We start from the raw sequence: 17603 nt of genomic DNA, 5'->3' as shown, positions 1-17603 counted from the left end.
GTATGTCTAGACTGTGGGGGTTTTCTGGGATATCCTGGAAAAACTCTCCTGCATCCAGGGAATGTGTTCCTCTTTAGCCTTTTTTTGAGGAAGAGCAAATGTGCTCTTTTGTGGAGCCCTGTATACCTCATTTTACAAGGAATAAGGGGTCCTCCAAAAGAGGAAGCTTTTCTGCCATTTGTCCCCATCTAGATAGGGTCAAATGATGGAAGAGCTTCCTCTGAAAAAGCAATCAGAAAAAGCTACACAAATTGCAGAGAGTAATTTGTGTAGCTTTTTCCAAAAAAAGGCTATAGCGTAGACCTAGCCTTGGTTTTATAGGACTCCTAAGTACTGATGTACTCATTCTCACGTGTAAGTAAGTGTGTGCATCTTTCATTACATTATCTTACTTTAAGAGACAGTCTCACATTTATACTTAGCCTAATTTATTATTAACATAATACAAACTGACCAAATGTAACAGACTGGATTTTCCTAACATAATAATTATTTCTATGTATTTGAGTGGTCCAAAATTTGGGTGAAAAATCAGTAACATTAGAATAGCTTTTCTAAAACCCAGGAATTTCTCAGTAATAGTTGTTAGAAAACACCAAAAGTCCTTTTATATACTTTATGCTTGTGAGGGCTGTTCCCCACTCTGGCACTCCAAGTGGAGAAGGGGGTCTGCAAGAGACCTTAAAAAATACTTTGCCTCTATGGGCTTCTGCTTAAAAGCTCCCTAAGGATTTCCTGGCCTTGGGAGGTAGCTGCCACCATAAAGTGATTTAATCCTTAAATACCAGGAAGAAACACTTGAATTTCTTTCCAAGGAGTACCCCAAGCTCTTTTGTTTGAAAAAAAAAAAAACCCAGGAAACAAACTACAATTCGGATAGCTGGCCCTTCAGTCTAGGCAGGCACCCACACAGACCCCCTGTTACCTTCTAGGACACAAGAATCAAATCATCGCCTTAAAAAAGGTGATGTTATTAACAAAACAAAAGGTATACTCGATAAAGCATATTTGGTTGCTAAGTGTTACAGAGCAACTAAGAAAAGAGCAGATTAAAACACAGAGAAAAAATATCTCTGGGCACAGTTTGGGGTATAGCGAATGGGGGAGGGAGCCACATGGACTTCACACAAAGTTTTACCAAACAGCAAAATAAAGAAAAATACACTGGTTTGTGACTAAATATACTTTTTCCCTCTTCTCACGATCTGAACTGATCCGTACCTCAAGGCCTGGTCTATTCCTATGCCCAATATTTCTTGTAGGCATGGTAATTCTGTTTGATTATTTCATCTTGTTCCTCCACTGCTAACTTAGAACACAAAGAGAAAGGGCAGCAGGATTTAAATTTCAGCACTATATCCCATTGGTTCTTCTGGCCCCCTGCCAACACCCTTAGTACCTGAGTTTAACCCATTAGTCACCTTGCCAGCACTCCTATCCATCATAGTGCTATTATTTGAAATCGGTGGTGGTACTCCTATCTTACTTTCTTGTTTCTTTGAAAGTACACACCTTCCATTTTTTCTTTTTCTTTTTTTACTTTTAACTGATGAATAGTGGCATTCGTATGAATAGACTTGCAAAACTAAGTTGCTCTCTCTGTTTAATTAAACTTTTTTGTAATTAAAATGAATGAAGATGAATTATTTATCTGAAATAATCTTTCTTACTAAGGAGACTTTATTGACAGTTATGTGATTGCACACAGTACATCTGCTCTTATAATTATATGAATTCTACCCATTCATGCACTATAAAGGGCAGTAGAGTTCAATGTTTTTGAAACTGGAATAATTTACACTTAGAAATTGCAATATATGTGCTTAGTCAAGTATAATGTTTGGTGGAACAACGAAGGCAGATTTTGTATATTTGGAATATAAAGCTCATTTTGTCTCATGCCCATTTTTACACCTACAGAATTAAAACCCTTCAAATGACTTAACGGCAATTGAACTTCATTTCTAAATCTTTTAAATAATGGAAAGGAAAATGAAGCTATTGGCCTCATCACTACAGATCTATTTGAAGTTACAGAACACTTTTTCAATATTTCAAAAGCAATGCAGTTTAGCATTGAATGGAAATTAATTCAGGTATACCAATTACATTATTTAAAGTAAGTTGGACTTTTTCCCCTTCGAAACAGGAATTTGGATTATCAAAACAAACAAAAAAGAATAATAATTGTATTTTCAGAATTTTATTTTTAATACTTAAACGGTAAATTTTAAACTCTGTGGGGTGGAAGTAGCTGCATTAAATAAAACAGATATCAGAGGGCTGGCAGCAGTAGAGATGAGAATACTTCAAAAGATAGCAGGTGTAAAGTCATATGTTTAAGTCAAACAAAGAAGTTAGAAAGAGAGTAGGATGTGCAATGTGCTTACAGGATTGGCCACAGTTGAAAAGATTATGATGCTGAGGACATGCTAAAGATAATAATGCAAACACAATCAAGTTCTGCCTGACTAGAAGCTGACCACCAACTAGATGATAGAAATTGTAGTCCAGGCTAAGAACAGGCTGGCTTCAATGGAGGAACAAGCCATGAACAAAAATGATTGTTGATTTATACTGCTCCCTGTATCTGCAAAGATAATCTGGAAGGAAAAGAAGACTTATTTTTGAATACTGAAGAAACATAGGAACTTCTAGAAATGTGTGCCTGTCTGTCTGTCCATCTGTGAGTCTATTTGCTCAAGAACTCCTCCTAAATGGTAAGAGCTAGGACCACCAAATCTGGAATACAGCTTCCTCTTATCCTAACTTAAAGCAATGTCAGGGTTCAGTTGTGCCAGGACAATAGGATGTGCCTGCAATTTGATTGTTTCTCATAGAAGGGGAGGGGTCTGGTAGGAGGGCGTTATACTGCAGAATGACCACAGAGGGGCAGAAAGCAAGCAGAGATGGGAACTGGAACATCTCTAACCCCACTGGGACAGGGATGGAGAAAGGACAGCTATCTATTATATATTTCAGGGAGTTTGTGTGACTGTGTGTCCCCCAATCCGGGGCACATGTACTCCTCCCCTGGCTGTGCCTGCTGTAGCTACAGTGGCCACAGACAGGTGCTTCATACCTGGCCACAAACTACTGCAGTGAGAGAGGGCTGAGGTTGTCCTCTTTCCTTGGGGCTGGCTGCATACTGAACCTCTCAGCCCAAGCCCACCCCGGAACATTGATTTAAATGAAGAAAAACAGAACTTATTTGTGTTAAAGACCAGAGCAATGTTGGGTAAATCTTCTAGTATTATTCATAGGGAAAGAAGTGAATGAATAATGTCTGTTGTGCTTGTGGCAGATGATACAAGTGCACACTGCCTGGTTTCCATCCCTATTTCAGTTATGCTTCCCCATATGCATTCCCATGAGAATACTGCTCTCCTTGAAATTCCATCAGTGTATGTCTCCAACACTCCTCTGTCTGGATTGGTTTTCACAGCTCAGAAAATTTACTCAGAAAACAATATCAACATTAGGTCTGATCGCCTTCCTTTACATAGAATCATAGAACTGGAAGAGACCTTAGAAGGCCATCAAGTCCAGCCCCCTGCCCAAGGCAGGACCAATCCCAGTTAAATCAACCCAGCCAGGGCTTTGTCAAGCCGAGGCTTAAACACCTCTAGGGATGGAGACTCTACTACTTCCCTAGGTAACCCATTCCAGTGCTTCACCACCCTCCTAGTGAAATAGTGTTTCCTAATATCCAACCTGGACCTCTCCCACCACAACTTGAGACCATTGTTCCTTGTTCTGCCATCTGTCACTACTGTGAACAGCCTTTCTTCAGCCTCTTTGGAACCTCCCTTCAGGAAGTTGAAGGCTGTTATCAAATCCCCCCTCACTCTTCTCTTCTGCAGACTAAATAGACCCAACTCCCTCAGTTGGGGAGACCCAACTCCCTCTCCTTGTAGGTCATATACTCCAGCCCTCTAATCATTTTGGTTGCCCTCGGCTGGACCCTCTCCAATGCGTCCACATCCTTTCTGTTGTGAAGGGCTCAGAACTGGACATAATACTCCAGATGTGGCCTCACCAGAGCTGAGTGAAGAGGAATAATCACATCTCTGGATCGACAGGCAGTGCTCCTCTTAATGCAACTTAGTATGCCATTAGCCTTCTTGGCTACAAGGGCACACTATTGACTCATGTCCAGCTGCTCATCCACTGTTATCCCCGGGTCCTTTTCTACAGAACTGCTACTTAGCCAGTTGGTCCCCAGCCTTTAACAATGCTTGGGATTCTTCCGTCCCAAGTGCAGGACTCTACACTTGTCCTTGTTGAACCTCATCAGATTTCTTGTGGCCCAATCCTCCAATTTGTCTAAGTCACTCTGGACTCTATCCCTGCCCTCCAGCATATCTACCTCTCCCCCTAGCTTAGTGTTATTCGCAGACTTACTGAGGATGCAATCCATCCCCTCATCCAGGTCATTAATAAAGATTTTGAACAAAACAAGTCCCAGAACCGAACTTTGGGGCACTCCACTAGAAACCGACCACCATCCTGACATCAAGTCATTGATCACTACCTGCTGGGCCTGACATTCCAGCCAGCTTTCTATCCATCTGTCATGGGGTACAAAAGGGCGTTGGGTGCCCCCCCCCCCATGGTCCCGTTGCCCACTCTATCAGGGTGAATAGAACCCCAGCAGTCATAACATAAAAATCCTCTATCCGGGGAAATACAGCATTACCATTCTCAATGTAGAGTCCATGCCCCTCTATCAGGGCATATGCGGTACCAGCAGTCCCCGTACAAAATCCAGGCCCCTCTATCAGGGCATATACAGTCTCTGCAGCCTCGCTCTGGAAAAAGCCTCTCCCTGGCCGGCGTGTTTACCCCTGTTGCGGAAAGGAGTGGTAGGGGGACCCAGGCCCTCCCTCGCCATCGGGTCCCAGCCCAGGGCCCTGTAGGCAGGGGCTCTTGCTCCTGCCTTCTCGGTGGGGAATCCAGCCAATACACACCAAGCTGTGATAACAACCCCTTGCCCTGGGCTGCTTCCTACCACCCTATTGTCTGTCTGCCTCTGTGGCGGTCCTTACCGGGGCCGGGGCTGGCGGCATAGGTGGTCTAGTCCCCCAGGTGGGGTTGACTGCTGGCTTCACTCCCAGAGGCTGATGCTGGCCCTCGCTCTGGCTTCAGCTGCTGCAGGAACACCGGGATTGCGGCCTGGGCCCTTCTACCCTCTGGCTGCCTCCTCTCCTGCCGGGCTCTCTCTGCCTTTATATGCTGGCTCTGCTGGGAGCATGCCCAGTAGGGCTGGAGGGGTGGGGCTCTTTCAGCCAGCTGTGCCTGGGCTGCTCCCAGCCCTTTAGTGTGGGGCCCATTCACCCTGTCACACCATCTTACCATCCATTTATCCAATTCACATTCCCTTAACTTTCTGGAAAGAATATTGTGGGAGACCGTATCAAAAGACTTGCTAAAGTCAAGGTATATCACATCCACTGATTTTCCCACATCCACAGAGTCAGTTACCTCATCATAGAAGCTTATCAGATTGGTCAGACACGACTTGCCCTACATGAATCCATGCTGACTATTCTTGATCACCTTCCCTTCTTCCAAGTGCTTCAAAATGGATTCCTTGAGGATCCCCTCCATGATTTTTCCAGAGACTAAGATAAGACTGACCGGCTTATAGTTTCCCCAGGTCATCCTTCATCCTTTTCTTAAAGATGGGCACTACATTTGCCTTTTTCCAATCATCTGGGATTTCTCCTGATCTCCATGACTTTTCAAAGATAATGGCCAAAGGCTCCTCAATGACATTTGCCAACTCCCTCAGTACCCTCAGATGTTTTAAGTCTGGACCCATGGATTTATATACATTTAGCTTTTCTAAATAGTTCTTAACCTGTTCTTTCCCCACCACGGGCTGTCCACCTTCGTCCCATATTGCGTCACTTAGAGCACTAGTCTGGGAGCTGACCTTGTCCATGAAGACAGAGGCAAAGAAAGCATTGAGTACTTCAGGTTACCCCACATAATCAACTAGGTTACCGCCCTCATCCAGTAGGGGCCCCACACTCTCTCTGATCACGTTCTTCTTGTCAACTTCAACTTTCCTATTGGCTTCAAAAGGAATTAAATTAGTCACTGGGTCAACACTCTCTTGTGCCGCAAGTTCACGTATTTGTCACTACAGCAGGTCCTGCAAAGTGTGTCATTTTCTCCAGTTTAACTCCTCTAACTGTAGAGATACAAACCAAAAAGAGGGGACTTGCATGATTTTTGCTGTAAGGGAGATGATGCCATTTTTCCTACTTCCTTCATCTATACTTGCTAGAGCTGATCAAGATTAGAAATCTTTTGCCATTCCTCTACATTTTTTTAATTTGAATTTTCAAAAAACTCCAACCAGTTCCCATTTCAAGGAGCTTTGGCTGACAGAGGTGTGGCTTGTGGCCTTTTCCTACACAAAGGGTTTGGATTACTGTACTCAGGCTCTGACTCAGAAGCAAGAGTTTTTCTGTGTCTGTAATTCTTTGTGAACCTTTCTTAGTGCAGCTCCGTGACAGTACAAACACCCTTAACTCTTATGGGTGTCCAGCACTTCAATGTTGAGCATGATCTTTAAGATACTTCTATTTATGTTACTGTAAAATACTAGTCCAGATTCACAGATGATGTATAAGGCAATGTAAGTTTATTCCCCTGAAAGAAATCTGGTCTTGCTTACATTCAGTTAGAATCCCTTTGTGACCAGGATCCCAGGGGAGCCTTACTGTGGTTACTCAATTAGGGTGAACTGCAAAGAACGAAGGTGGAAAATCCCCAAACATGATAGTCCCAATACTTAGATTTATCAAGCCAGCACAAAAAAGCTTTTATGATATTTTACTGATTACCATAATCCAAGACATGGTTCCCTTAGCTGCAACTCAACCTATGGGCTCCCTCCCAGACAGCCAAAATCAAATATGTCAGTTTTATAATCCTTAAGGATCAAACACATTACATCCCAAGTTCATGAATATTTTAGATTTTACCCCAATATTCACCAATTCTTATTAACTAAACTAAAATTTATTTTAAAAGGAAAGAGTGTATTGATTAAAAGATCAGTACGCATATAGACATGAGTGTAGTTTTGAGATCAGCATAGACAGGAACTGTTTGGTTACACTGTTAACCTTTAATAATATATATAAACTCACAAAAACACAAACATTATCTATAAATATGTCCCTAAAGGTTGAATTTGGGTCATTTATTCTATTTGTCTGGCCATGCATCACACCCTTATACTTTGTAGGCTCCCCTAGAGTCTGAGCATCTAGAAGAATGTGTAACTTAAAAGTTGTTGAGGCTATTCTTGTATACCTTTTCCTAGCTCCTTGATATGTAAGCCATGCTACCTTGGACTTCCTGACACATTGGTAGAGTAGGTGTAAGTAGGTTTAAGAGAATCTGGGTAAAAGGAAGTCTATGTTTGTATAAGGAGATCTAATACACACAGCCTTACACAACACATCTGAAATGGTCCATTGCAATGAAACAGATAAAATGGGATTGTTAGTACTAACGTCATTTGACAAGAAGATGTTGTTTTCTTCATTTACCCTTTTATTATATCATCACCAACCTGCAGAGGCTACTTGAAATGAGATGAAGCTTTTTAATAGCCAGGGTAATCCACTGGAGGAATTACTTGGTGAAGTTCTCAGTACCATATTATACAGATCATCAGACTAGACTATTATAGTGGTTCACTCTATCTTTAAAATCTATGAATCTGTATAACTTTCAAGCAGCTTTTCATATAACATTGTCAACTGAACAGAGTTTTATGGCAGGGTTTCAGAGCTGTACAGTTTCCCTACTCTTGTTTATATAAATGTGTACAAATTTTTAAGTGCTTGACAAGTGTGCTTTGATAAATAATTCATATTTTTGCATACATGAAAAGCAACCATGAGTTTAATGACATTATTGATTGATGGGCTTGACAAGTAATACATGCAAGAATGGTATTACTTATGGAAAAAGCAGACTGTTTGCTATACTTATAAAAATGAGAAAATTGGAACCCCTTTATCACTTATTTTATTTGCATTAAAACAAATGTACCACTAGAAATAAACCAGGTATCAACTTTTACCAAAGACCCACTAAATTATCTCATTTCTGTTGTACTCTAAGACATGGTTTCTGGGGTTGATGTTTGTTGTTTAAGGTGTGGCAGAGGTCCTCCTTTCCCTTGCCAGCCTCTGCACTTCTCCCCGCTTGGCAGAGAGGCACCAGATAAAGGACTCCCCCCACCACACCTGGGCAGTCAACCTTCTCCTTAACAGAGGTATAGTTCCATTGCCTTCCCCCAGGGTAGGGAGCACAGCCTCTCCTCTAAAAGCTGCTCATATCCTTGCTATCTCTAGCTTAGTTGCTTTGTGGGTGTGGGTGTGGGTGTGGGGATGGGATCTGATCTGTCCTGTCCTGTCCTGTCCTGTCCTGTCCTGTCAGTCCATCTGTCTGCCCTTCCTTCCTCCATCCCATCAGGGGAGACTTTTAAAAAGCCCTAAAATGGAAACAGCTGATCCTAGCTGGTATGAGGTAGTCCTGTCTCATCTGATCCTAATCTGCCGGAGACAACCCCTTTTTCAGCTGATCCTGCTTGACCTGCAGTAACCCCCTTCTAGTTAATAGGGGAGTGGGCCTTTTACCCTTCTTGGGTTGCCTTTCCCCACTCTATTACAGCCATCTGACCTGACTTTCTCACCAAGGCTACATAATTGTACTGAGTGGTTTATATTGACCCACTCTGGTAACCAAGACTCAAATGGGTAATACCATCAGGGCAGATTCCAATTTTAATTATACCAGGGTATTCCATAATGTCTCCATTAATTTTATTGGCATTGTTCCATATTTACTTCAGTGTAACAGAATAAGAATATAGTCCATTGTCTTTAATGGGATCATTTGCATGAGTAAGGACTGTTCATAAGAAAAACTCTCGATGGAAAACTCCTTGGTCCTGAGTATTGCCTGAAAAGCCTGTGCATATTTCTGACATGCTTGGACAGATCTATACCTGTTGTAAATTTGCACAGTTTCATTGACTTCAGTAGAACTATACCAAATTATAACAGGTAAAGGTGTGTGTGATGGTCCCCCCCATGCTTTATGAAAATTGGCTTATGAATCTAAATATGAAGATGCTTTGCACAAAATATCTCATATAACCTATGAATTGTAATGTTACAATCTGCTGGATTTTTATATCCTGTTTTGGTGCATGTATCATTCTTGTATGAGAAGTTAGAAATATGAAGTATGAGACTGTTTATAGTTGTAAATGTACTATTCCTTGTTCTCTCCACCCTTCCCGTCCTCTCCCTCCCCCCCCCCCCCCCCCCCCCCCCCCGGAAGCTTTTACAACTTAGAAATAAACTTAACGACTTCTTGTCTTGAAAGTCCAAAGGTGATTGGACTAGTAAAACATGTAACCATATCTTCTGGTAGTGGAATTCCATTTTGACCCAGGTATGTTTCCATGGAAGGGGGAATGTAGCACAAAAGATTCCTACCTTGGGAAAAGACTAGTTAAGTGAGGGGAAGTTATCAGCCCTTGGTCTTTGGCTGGTCTGGGAAACCCTGAAAAAATACAAAGAGCTGGGGACCCAGGTCAAGGTAAAAAAGTCTCTGACCTGATGATTATGCCCAGAACAAGAACAGCACCTTAAGGTTAGAATCTGCTTGCAGTGCACTTCTAGTAAATTAGCATTAGCTGTGCATTTTCTTTTCATTTTAACTTAGTAATATACTTCGATCTATCTGTTTTCACTTGCAACCACTTAAAGCCTAATAAACACTTTTGTTTACTGTCAGACCCCGTGTGTATAATTGTTACCTGGGAGGACAATCAGTGTGCATCTCTCTCTTTCATTGATAAAAAGGGCAAACAGCCTCCTGAGCTTTCTTTCTGTAAAACTTTTACTCAGAAAAAAACAGATTGATTTGGGTGTTTTGCTCCCTTATGGGGATTGGTTTCCTGGTGCTGTGCCCTAGAATTGCACCCTCTCAGAGCTGAGTTGGTTCAGTGTCTGCATTGCTTTTCAGGCAGCTGGTAACCCCAACTCTGTGCCTTGTCTGGGGGAAACCAGAGAATCTGGCTCAGCAGGACAGAGTAGTGAGGAGCCCCAGAGAGCAATAAGGTGGGTGTCAGTGGCATAATCAGCACAGTAGGAAACAACCCAACGGAGTCTTCTGTGATTGCACCCCATCAGAGCATGGCCCTTGAAAAATTATAGAAATGAACATCATTCTTGAACTTATTTGACTGGAATAACCTTGAAGAAAGATAAAGAACATCTTGAGAAATATTGCACACATTGCTGCAATAGAATGTTGTCCATTTACGCCAACATCGAATTAGGTTTGTCCTATATGCGTGGAGAAGCAAGCTTGCTAATTAATAAAGTTAATAGGCTTAATTTAATTATGTAGTTGTTGAAAAAGAAATCTTTAACAAAAAAATAAGCCTTCTCTTTTTCAATCTGATGGCTCATAACCCCAAGTACATTATTACATTACATAATGTAATGTGATGTGACATTTCTGATTTATACCAAACCTGACATGTCACAGGATAATATATAGGTATTAATGGGGGAAATTCAGAATGACAGTTGCTTGACGATAGCTCAGTTTTCAAGATTATTTTAATAACTTGTGTTAAAAAAGTGTAACCTGGTAACTATATGATAGCTACAAAAGAAATATGATCACTGTATATTATTAAGGAATAACAGCACTCAGGTTATCTCTGTGTTAGCAAATAGTTTGCGCAGGCAGTACCTAAAACCAATATACGTATTTTCATAATATGTTTAGTAATATAAGCTGGAAAGAGCAGTTCAAGAGGTCAACAATCCATCCCCCCATGCTGAAGCAGCATTAAGTGTATTTAGACAATCCCTGACAGATGTTTCTGCAACCTGGCCTATACAAACCTTCAGGTAACCTGCACTCTACTTCTGTTATATTGTCTAGATCTATGAAGAGTAGATATGCACGCTTTAATTAAGAAAACAACACCAGAAGGAAGAATAAAAGAAATGTCTCACTAAACCAAGGTTGAGGAGCCTCCAGCACCCTGGCCACCTGCAATGTTGTCAAGATGAGCTACAAATGGTTTGTTTATCTGAGCATCCGCATGCCCAGCAGCTCCCAGCCCTGGTCTACACTAGGGAGTTATATCAAAATACCTCTCCTCCCCCCCACTTATTTTGAAATAATAAGCAGAGCATCCACATTACCATGCCTGCTGTTTTAAAATAATGGGCTGGTTATTTTTGGTTTGTGGTTCAGACCATCTCTGGCTGTTACTGAAAAAAATCACTGTTCTTTTTCATGTAATAAATACATTTCTATTCTTATGAATCTCCTTTTGACCATCTATTTAAGTTAATGTGGCCATCAGGTAGGATTGTCATTACTTGTCCTCTGATTGTGCCTGCACCAAAAATCAGATATTCTACTAAACACATTCTTGTCACATGTTATAATTCATTTCTGTAATTTATTAGGGACAAATGCTCATGGTGAAGCAGTCACGCTCCTAAGTGAAATCTGATAGGGAATGATAGCAAAATGTCATTTATCTTTGCACTGACATTTCTTTTTTATCTCTTACATTAGCAGATTCAATACACATGAAAACACGCAGAAAAGGCTAATCAGCATAATACCTGCTTATGGAACCTCCATCATGGGAGATATTTAAGAGCAGGTTGCAAAGACATCAGGGAAGATCTGGATGATGCTCGGTCCTGCCAATAGGGCAATGGACTGGACTCTCTCTGAAGGACCTCTCTCGAGGTCCCTTTCAGTTCTAGTATTCTATGATGTAAATGATGTTTAGCAGTTTTGGTGGGTTCTGCAGGAAGATGCCCAACTAAGAGGAAAGTTGTAATTATCAGATGCTTATACTGTGTTATCCAAAGTTCAGAGAAGTCAATGTACAATTTCAGAGTACTTTGGATCAGGTTCTCATCCTATACTTTTCATTTGCTTCAGAAAGAAATTGCACATTTATCCACTGAAGGAAAAGGACAACAGAATTCCCAGTTTATAAGAACACTAGAAGATTTACCCGGCATTGCTCAGGTCCTTAACACAAATAGGCTTTGTTTTTCTTCATTTAAAACATTGTTCTGAGGTAGGTTGGGGGTGAAGGGTTTAGTATGGACTCTCCCAGGGAGAGAGGACTTTCTCAGCCCTTTCTCACTGCAGCAACTTAGGGCCAGATGAGAAGCACTTGTCCATGGCTGATGCAGAGCTGCAGCAGGCAGAGCCAATGAAGAGATGGGTGTCCCCTGGCTAGAGGACAGAAAGACACACACACACACAGCTACACAAACAGATAGCCATACTGGGTCAGGCCAAAGGTCCATCTAGCTCAGTATCTTGTATTCCAATAGTGCCCATTGCCTGGTATCAAAGTGGGAATGAACAGAACAGGTATATATCAAGTGATCCATCCTATGTCACTCATTCTCAGCATCTGGCAAACAGAGGCCAGGGACACCATTGCTGCCCATCCTGGCTAATAGTCCAGTATCCTCCATGATTTTCTCAAGCTCTTTTTTTGAACCTTATTATAGTCTTGGATTTCACTAAATCCTCTGGCAAGGAGTTCCACAGGTTGACTATGTGTTGTATGAAGAAGTATTTTCTTTTGTTTGTTTTAAGACTGCTATCTACTAATCTTATTTGATGACCCCTAATTCTTGAGTTATGGGAAGGAGTACATAACTCTTCTTTATTTGCTTTTTTAAACTTTTTAATTGAATACTAGAGAACCTTTCCTGGTAATCAGGTGTGCTTTGACAATTTGCCGTGCAAAAACCCATAGAATGCACTGTCGTTACTTAGAAACCACCCACAGCTTTTGCTTTATATTCGTAGCTGAGTTCCCTTTGTGAAAAGTAGATAAAATCTATATCTTCTGCGCAGTAAAAATAACACACATTTTTCAATGAAGTTCCATGAAAGCTAGTCCTTTGAACATCAACTTCTGTGAATTCTATCAGAGATAAAGCCAGGAGTTCTGAAAGTTGGAACAGATTTGTAAAATGTACAGCACCAGGTGAACTGCTTTTTCTTTTGTGTGATGCCATATAATTAAAATGGTGTATTAGAGTTCCCTCTCCCTCAGTTGCTTTTTGTGGTTGTAAATCACTGATACACAAGAAAGGAATTGTGAAAATAAACTAAGTAAATAAATGAAAAGTAGTTACCTCTCAGAAGAAAGTTCTAGTGTAACTTTGGGCATGTCTACAAAGCAGCGTTATTTTGTTATATCGCGCATTATTCCAAAATGATGTATTGCATGTCTACACAGAAAACCCATTATTTCAAAATAAATTTGAAATAACAGGCTTCTGACTCTGACTTCTGTAAACTTCATTGTAGGAGGATTAAGAGAAGTGAGAGGAAGCACGCACTATTTCAAAATAAGTGCTGCGTAGATGTGCCCAAGTGTAAAATAAGCTATTTTGACTTAAGCTACGCAATTAGCATAGCTCAAGTTGCATAGCTTATTTCAAGTTTGGCCCTTCTGTATAGACGTGCCCTTTGTGTCTTATTTGGCAGCTTTGTAAATGATTCCTTAACAGATGCAGCTTTGGATTTGCTCGGGGGCAAGGGGTGTTCGCTCGACCGTGTTTTTCATTCTGTTACATCAGCATAAACCAATGACTCCATTGTCTTCTGCCAAGTTACATCACTGTCATAAAGTGGAGGATAAGGCTCTGTAAGTATGTATTTATATAAATCACTGCATGAATGCCCCTGCTACTATCCAATACTTAATAGCCCTTGTTTTTTCTCTTTCCTCTCTAGATTCCCAAGCTGTTTCTCATTGTTCTCACTTCATTATCTCCACCCATGTCTCCCTCTATTTTCTATCTTCTCTAGCTATGTGTCTCTTCTCACATATCCAGCTTTTTGCCTTTTATCAACCTTCACACACCTCTGAAAGAAAGGTGGGGAGAGGCATGCTGTGCCACACTCCATAGCTGGGAGAGAGGAAGTGGCAGTGAGCTGTATTTTTATGAGACATTGATACCTGCCCTCCTGACTCATACGAGTGTTAAGGGAGCTAGTACTTTGGGATAGTGAGTCTAGAGGCCCAGAGTTGAATGAGGGACAGTTCAGCCTTCTTGTATCAGTGATGTCCTTAATGGGAACCAGAAAAGTCAAATGCCATTAGCAGGAACCCACATCAGATGCCATTACATCCAATGTGATCTGTTCTTCTGTGAGTTTGCTATTGCTGGCAAATGCACATCACACAGTGTGTATTCTGTTATGTGAGTGATATTCCAACTAAAGATATCGATGGAAGTTCCTCCCACATGTAACTCCACTTCAAGTAGGGTATGTTCTGTGGCACTAGAAATGGCTTCAAAACAAAGTCATAGATTCCAACACCCTGAATACTGCAAATGTTCAAAACCCATGCCTAGCTTGTAAACAACTGTTATCTTTATGACCAAACAAAAACCCTGAATCTAAACAGCACAAAGTTTGATATCCAAATCCATAGCTTAGCCTGGAGCCAAACACTTCCTCAGAGAGAGAACACAAGACATTTTAAGTATTACAGCTTTCTTAAATGACAGTAATTACAATGTCTTTGACATGCTGTCCTGTGGCTATATGTGTTTTTAAAATTTTGTTCTGAACTTCAGAACAGTATTATGTATCACTTGAAGCTTTCAAAAGTATGAAAACAAAAGTTAGCAGCAATGATAGCAAGTATGATCTTCATTTGGTTTTCATCATAATATTAGTATGACAATTGGTGGCTTTTTTGTAAAGCAACAAAAGGCACTGCTGTGGTTTTCTTTAAGGTAGACCACACCAATGGCTATGTCAAAGAACCCAAGCAAAGAATATACTTGTGGCTTTTAAAGGCATAAATGCCAACTTGACCAAGCCACCAAAGGAAAAGTTTCAACATTAATTCAAGGATTTGAATCTCACTACAACTTAACCTGATATTTTAATTCCTTCCTTTATGATTAAAGAAGGAATACAATATGAATCCTCTGAGCATGAGCTGCAATACAAATCCACCACATCACAGGCAGGGGTTGGTTAGTGGATTACATAAGAACATAAGAACCGCCATACTGGGTCAGATCAAAGGTCCATCTAGCCCAGTATCCTGTCTGCTGACAGTGGCCAGTACCAGGTGCCCCAGAGAGGGTGGACCGAAGACAATGATCAAGCAATTTGTCTCCTACCATCTCTCTCCAGCCTCTGACAAACAGAGGCCAAGGACACCATTTTATCCCCTGGCTAATAGCCTTTTATAGACCTAACCTCCATGAAATTATCTACCTTCTCTTTAAACTCTATTATAGTCCTAGCCTTCACAGCCTCCTCTGGCAAGGAGTTCCACAGGTTGACTACAAGTTGTGTGAAGAAGAATTTTCTTTTATTAGTTTTAAACCTGCTACTCATTAATTTCATTTGGTGTCCTCTAGTTCTTCTATTTAGGGAACTAATAAATAACTTTTCTTTATCGGCCCTCTCCACACCACTCATGTCCCTCCACACGACTTATGATAATGTTAACAAATCTCTGAGACCAGATGGCATTCATCCAAGGGTTCTAAAAGAACTCAAATGGGAAATTGCTCAGCTATTATCTGTGGTTTGTAACCTATCCTTTAAATCGGCTTCCGTACCTAATGACTGGAAGGTAGCCAACGTGACACCAATATTTAAAAAGGGCTCTAGAGGCAATCCTGGCAATTACAGACCGGTAAGTCTAACTTCAGTACCGGGCAAATTAGTCGAAACAATAGTAAAGAATAAAATTGTGAAGCATGTAGAAGAACATAATTTGTTGGACAAAAGTCAACAAAGGGAAATCCTGTTTTACTAATCTATTAGAGTTCTTTGAAGGGGTTAACAAACATGCAGACAAGGGGGATCCAGTAGTGTCAGCCGACGGTCAGGGCAGTGTGTGTGTGTATGTTTCCGAGAAAAGGTTTAACGTCCGTGCCTTTACTGCTAGGACCGGGGTCCCATCGCAGAGGGTGGCCAGCAGGCCAACAGACGCCCCGTTATATAGGAAGAGCTTATTACATCTTAGATTTCAGCTGCTAGAATTTCATAATTCCTTCGCAGCGGGCAGCCTTGAGGAAAGACTGAAAGATGCCCCAGTGGGTCCTGTCACCTGGGAGTGACACAGATCCAAACGCCCAAGCTCTTCCTATAACTGTCCCTTTAGACCGGCTGAAGTTCTTTTAAATTGTGCTTGGTTCTGTTACAGCAACTGAAGGAGTCAGGTTAAAGCTTAAACAGTTACAGGTTTATTGAGGAAGCTTATAAATCATATGGTTACAATGGCTATTGCTCTATTTCTTAACTATTAGCAAAATATAGATCTTAAAAATGGTTACAAAGAAGATAAAGATAGAAAAATAGAAATAATGGTACCAAGTAACAGCTTACTCTTTCTATGTGTACACTTAAGACAGAGGACCACATCCAGGTACCATTTTTACCCCCTTCTGTGCCTCTCGACTCCAGCATGTCAGGCCAGGGCCGGTCCCTCAATTCCTAGGAAAGACGAAAATACGAGGTGGGCGTCCCCATAGAACCTCGGGAGGTCAAACACCTAACCCGACCAGCAGGTAGAGGGTAGAATGACACTCAAAGTGAGTGTGTGCTGGGCCCATCTTTTATAATCATGGGGTCACGTATTTCTCTTTCTTATCTTAATTGCCAATTGATGCTGGTCTGTCTGCTGTGAGACCAGTTCTTACAAGGGAGTTGTGAACTTAATTTACACTTGTAAGAGAGATTTGAGATGATTAAATTTTGAAGTACAGGACATTGTTTTCTCAGTGGGAAATTCCTCTTCCTGGGACTGTGTGTGTTCGAATCAACATAGATGCCAGCCGCAGCCTCGAGGCCAGCTTATTGACTTAGCTACTCTCTATCCACATATCTGTGTTTCAGCTTCTCAGGATCAGATGAGCCAGCATAGACTATGCTGATATTATTGCTCCTTCTCTGCCCTGTGCTTCAGAGAGGCAAATAAGATGGATGATATGGGGTTATAGTCTGTCTGGCCACAAGTAGATATAGTATACTTGGATTTTCAGAAAGCCTTTGACAAGGTCCCTCACCAAAGGCTCTTGTGTAAATTACATGGCCATGGGATAAGAGGGAAGGTCCTTTCTTGGATTGAGAACTGGTTAAAAGACAGGAAACAAAGGGTAGGAATAAATGGTAAATTTTCAGATTGGAGAGGGGTAACTAGTGGTGTCCCCCAAGGGTCAGTCCTGGGACCAATCCTTTCCAACTTATTCATAAATGATCTGGAGAAAGGGGTAAGCAGTGAGGTAGTAAAGTTTGCAGATGATACAAAACTGTTTAGGATAGTCAAGACAGAAGCAGACTGTGAGGGACTCCAAGAAGATCTCACCAAACTGAGTGATTGGGCAACAAAATGGCAAATTAAATTTAATGTGGATAAATGTAAAATAATGCACTTTGGGAAAAATAACCCCAACTACACGTACAGTATGATGGGGGCTAATTTGGCTACGACAAATCAGGAAAGAGAT

Source organism: Pelodiscus sinensis, chromosome 1 (assembly GCF_052426305.1).
Source record: "Pelodiscus sinensis isolate ZL-2025 chromosome 1, ASM5242630v1, whole genome shotgun sequence".
In the NCBI taxonomy this organism is placed as follows: Eukaryota; Metazoa; Chordata; order Testudines; family Trionychidae; genus Pelodiscus; species Pelodiscus sinensis.
Note: the sequence above shows the minus strand (reverse complement) of the source record.